Below are 5,210 nucleotides of genomic sequence, written 5' to 3' on the forward strand. Positions count from 1 at the left end.
ACTGAGGGTTATGGATCTGGAGCTCTGTGTCTGCCTCTCATTCATCCTTCCCAGAATAGGGCAGTTGTGTGCATCAGTTCTCCCATTGATGGTAAGTAAAATTAAAAATTTTTAAATTTAAGACTGTGGTGCCTCAAAATTTGGCATACTTTTAAAAGGTTGAGGAATACTTGTCTGTGGAACAGGGAGTGAAGGGAAATCTCTACTGTGGGACACTTGACTGTTTTAACTCTTCCATTCTCCATCCAAAATTAAATAAAAATCTGGCATCAGAATATATAAAGACTGTTTAAATAAGGTCAGTGGGGTTTGCTGGATGGCTGTATCCTAGTCAAGCGCTTGGCCTCTATAAAAACACCAAAGCTCATAACAATTATGCACAGAAGTGCTCTGACTTGAAAAATGTGAGCCACATAGGCTAGGAGAAATGGCTCTGTATGCATATACAATACTGTGCCCTTACTGAAAACAAACCGCACACAAACACAGCTGATGGCCTGAATCTTAGTTCAAAAGAGAGTTCACTGACAGATTAGGAGGTGAAATAAACTGGAAGTGAGTTGGCTACTGCTATTATTTGGATAAATCTTTAGAATGGTTTGGCTCATGATCATGGAACTAATTTGTCTGGATGTCAGCTTTCTATCAGCTTTAGTAAGTCCATATTAGTCTAGACATGTGTAGTGTGGGAAAGGTATGCTCGTCACTTGTACATAAACTTTAGAGTGGAAGACGGTCATGTGACCTGATGACTCCAAAATCTGTTTAGTTTGTCAGGAATCTGACAGATATGAGTTTGCATACAATGTCATTTACAAAGTCACAGAAAACGTTTGGGTTTCTAAATTTGGCATTTTCATTCACAAAAGGCAGCATTAAAAAAAAAAACACAAATATATATACAAGGACCAAGATGCCCAAGCATTGGAATTCCTGCATGTCAATTTATTTAAAAAGGAATATAATTAAAATTTTAAATGCCACTCTTAATTTCTAACATGAAATTTAAAGTATTTCTCCTGTCATTTTAATTATATATAATTTTTTACTGGAAAAAAAATGGTTCACTGTTTTTACTCAGTTGTTATTTTGATTTGGCTCTGTAAACCCCAAGCTGTAAGCTACAAGTTCAGCAGCATAGTGAGAAGGAAATTCATTGCTCTGTATCCATAGCAAGACTGCATTTTTGCAACCAGCACCCTCCATCTCCACTGAACTTCAAAATTAGTAGTATTATAGTACTGGAAAGTAAAATATACGCTTCCCAATACTTAGAGCCAGCACGGGACATTACAGCTGTCACATGCTGGCTCTATACCGAGAGCTGCGTGATCATGCAACTCACATGTCAATTACAAGGCCCGCGGGCCAGAAACGGCCCACCACGAGATTTTAGGAGGCCCACCAGTCCCGAGCATTGTACTGCAGCAAGCAGGGTTAATATTTTTTCTAGCCTGCACTCAGGCAGAAAAAACTTGGAGCAGCAATTTAGCCGGCCGCCCTCTGAGGACCTCACAGCTCCCTCCTCGGCTGTAAGTTTCTCCAAGGCTGCAGCTTCCTCCTGGGCCACAGGTTTCTCCTCGCCTGCACTTTCCTCTTCGCCTCTGCCTCTGGTCTCGGCAGCTCCAGTGAGTCCCGCTGTGTGTATATGTGACTGACTGTGTGTGAGGGCCCCTGTCCATTATATGACAATCCTGGTGCTCTGTGTGTGAGGGCACTACAAGTGTCAGCAGTCCCTGTCTATTTAATGGACAGGGACTGTTGACACTTGTAGTGTCCTCACTACAAGGAAACTAGGACTGTCGTATAATGATTAGTAGGCCCGAGCTTTGTACTGCGGCAAACAGCAGGGTTAATTTTTTTTTTTCTGTATGGCCCCTTATTTTATTCACAACCCTCAGCATGGGCCTTAGCAAGTTTGGATTTGACATCCCTGATGTAACCACTACTCTTTTGGTCTATGCTTCCAGCAGAGGGTAATGACTGTCAGTCTACCGCCCCCCACTCCAGGAATTTCATCCTCCCTTCTTTGTTCCTCCAGCACTCACTAAAGGGAGAGACAGAGGAGGGGTTAGGCCCAGCTGGCTATGGCTCTAGAGAGGCAGAGCCAGCTATCAATCAGGCACCCGGGTGAATCCAGACAATATTGTTGGGATCCTTCCAAGCTCAGTGTATATATTCAGAATATGCAGAATTTGGTAAAGACAAAAAAAAAAGCGTTTGCCTTTATGTCTCTTTTAAAGGGATACTTGCATATTAGACATACGAATAAAAATGAATGATTGAGCTGCTCCTCATACCTGGTTGATTTAATGCAAATGACAGCCCTAAGTTTATTATCTATACATATATATCATAAAAGTATTATATCTAATTACTATGTCTTATCACCACATATCTTCAACAAAGGGCCCAGAGGCATATACAAAAACAAATGGCCGAAGGGAAGAGATGGAGAACATGTTGTAATATTTTCCCCGCTATATGAGAAGTAATATTTTCCCCGCTTTATGAAAAGTAACACTGGAACCCCTCAAGACATGGGTGCTCCCACCTGATTCCTATTGGCTAACTATACGCTAGTTAAGGGATTATACAAATCCATAGGAATGCTCAAAATGACAACTTTTTTTTTTTTTCTATGACTGTGTATGCAGAGCACCTCATGGTCCCACAAGTTTACTAGGAAACAGAGGGAAATCTAAACTGGCCAGACCTTTAATGACCCCAGTGCACCTCTAACACAACAGCTGAAGAAAAAAGAAAAAACCCTTTATTTGCAAATGTGCCTGCCTAAATACAGTATGTTACAGGGAAACTATAATGGTTTGGAGTTATTTTCTTAAAATTCATATTTTATATCTTATTCTACATATTTACATTCTTTTATACACACACACACACACTAATATATATATATATATATATATATATATACACCCCTGAATAAAAAAAATGCAACTCTGGCTGTAATAGGCACCTTAAGTCCAAAGCTGTCCTTTGCAGTATTGCTTCCTCCCCACAAGATATCCTCAGCTGGGTTAAATGACACTCATCACTCAACCCATAAGACTCAGGAAAATGTAAAAATGAGGGGCATCATGGACCCACCCTTAAGCACAGCAACCTGCCCTCACAATGTATTGATGAAGTGTGCGGTGCAGATCTTATCCCATTAGTACCACTCTCTGCATCATCCAGGGCTGCCCACCACCAGGAGATCCCAAAGAGAAAGTGGACCTAGCAAATCATGTGACTGACCAGAAAACACCTAAATTAAAGTAAAAGCAACAACATAAAATACAGGGGGCAAGTGCGTTAGGCACTTGGAAAAGTTTTAATTAACACTGAATCTTTATTTTCTTTCAGTCTTTTTGGAAATTGATCTCCAAAACGTATGGTTGCTGAGGGACCCTTTATCTTTCACCGGTATTAAAAGTCTTACAAATGTGTGCTCTGCGCCTTCTAGATTATAGGATGAGTTTCTTAAGGCACAAACGAGCTAAGGAAGCACGAACATACAAACATGGATAATATAATCTTAGGGTGTAAGACCAAGTGCCAAAAATATTAAGAAGAACAATGGTGAATATCTGCTATTTCCTCCACAATTCCAAAATCCCAAGACCATTCTTAAAACAAATTCCTGAGCTGGTCGCCTCTGCTGGGAGGCTGTTAATTAAGATTGTAGTAAAAAGAAAAGTAGCGACAAAATGACAGCATGAGTCTTGTGTCTACTACATGGGTACTAAAACAGATATCCTTTTCCATAGAAATATAACATCAAGTATTTTGGAAAATCTTTGTGAAACTGATATATAAATGAACTGATAACATCTGGGTCAAAAGGATAGCCGGATCTGAATAAAACAGCACAGCAGGGAGTGTACAGATGTGGCATTCTACACTTACCTGTATTTATTTATGTTGAAAACTTTTGTTTGAATTGGCATCCTTGTACAATAAGACAGAACTGAGAAATAGGGAGCTGTCCCTGGTGTTTATTCCCAACGAGGCAAAAATAGAAATTTAAACACAAATCTGACATTGTTTTCAAGCCCTAAAATTGATCTACTTTAATAATACCATCTAGGCCAAAAATTTAGAGATTGTTATCAGCATAAAAAACTATATTATCCCTAAATAACTCAACGGTTTAGGCTAAATGGGGTCAATATATGTGTCCACGCATTGCCAAGTTAGACCAAAAAATTCTATAATTGGTTAGATCAGGCTAAATATTTTACAAATGTGAGAATAGAGTAGACATGTGCACTGGCAAAAAATGTGTTTCGTTTCGGATCTTGCTTTATTTAGTTTTTCGGATTCGGAAAAATTTGTTAGCTGTAGTCCGGTCGAAAGTTCGTTTCGTTTTCGGTTTGTTCGTTCGTTGCAGCAAAATGACATTTGAGGGGGAAAAAAACTTTTTTTTTACAGTCTGCAGAAGAGGGGGAAAAAAAGTGTGAGGTTCCCCTCAATTGATGCCAGACCCTTTAGGTCTGGCAGGAATGTTAGGAGGGACCCCCCCCCCCATTAAAACAAAAAGAAGTGTGTGGGGTTCCCCCCAAAATCCATACCAGGCCCTTTAGGTCTGGTAGGAATTTTAGGGGGAACCCCAAACCCCCAAAAATAGGGGGAAAATGTGGGGTACCCCCGAACAGTCCTACCAGACCCTTGATCCGAGCACTGGCCCGGCAGGGCAGGAAAGGGAGGGGACAATCGAGCGCCCCCCCTCCCTGCGCCTTATCAGGCCACGTGCCCTCGGCATTGGGAGGGTGTCCCCATGCCGACGGGGACAAGGGCCTCTTCCCCACAACCCTGACCTGGTGGTTGTGGGGGGTCTGCGGGCAAGGGGCTTATTTGCAGCGGGGTACCCCTTTAAGGGGGCACCCAGATGCCCCCCCCCTTGTGAATGAGTAAGGGGTACTTGCACCCCTACCCATTCACTAAAGGGTTAAATAAAATAGTTATTGCCCGCCCATTTCACATTTATCCGCCCATTTCACATTCTCAGCCTTCAAATACTACATAGCATTCGGGAACTTCCGAATGCCTCACAGACCCGAATGGCATTCAGGAGTTCACGAATGCTATGTAGTATTTGACAGCTGAGAAAGTCAAATGGGCGGAGCGAGCCATGACGGCTGCCCTATATAAGTGGGCTTGTTATATCCTAAGGGTTTGCTTGTCCAAATATGTCTCATTCCCTT

This window comes from Nanorana parkeri, unplaced genomic scaffold (assembly GCF_000935625.1).
Source record: "Nanorana parkeri isolate BGI_ZX_2015 unplaced genomic scaffold, ASM93562v1 scaffold174, whole genome shotgun sequence".
NCBI lineage: Eukaryota > Metazoa > Chordata > Amphibia > Anura > Dicroglossidae > Nanorana > Nanorana parkeri.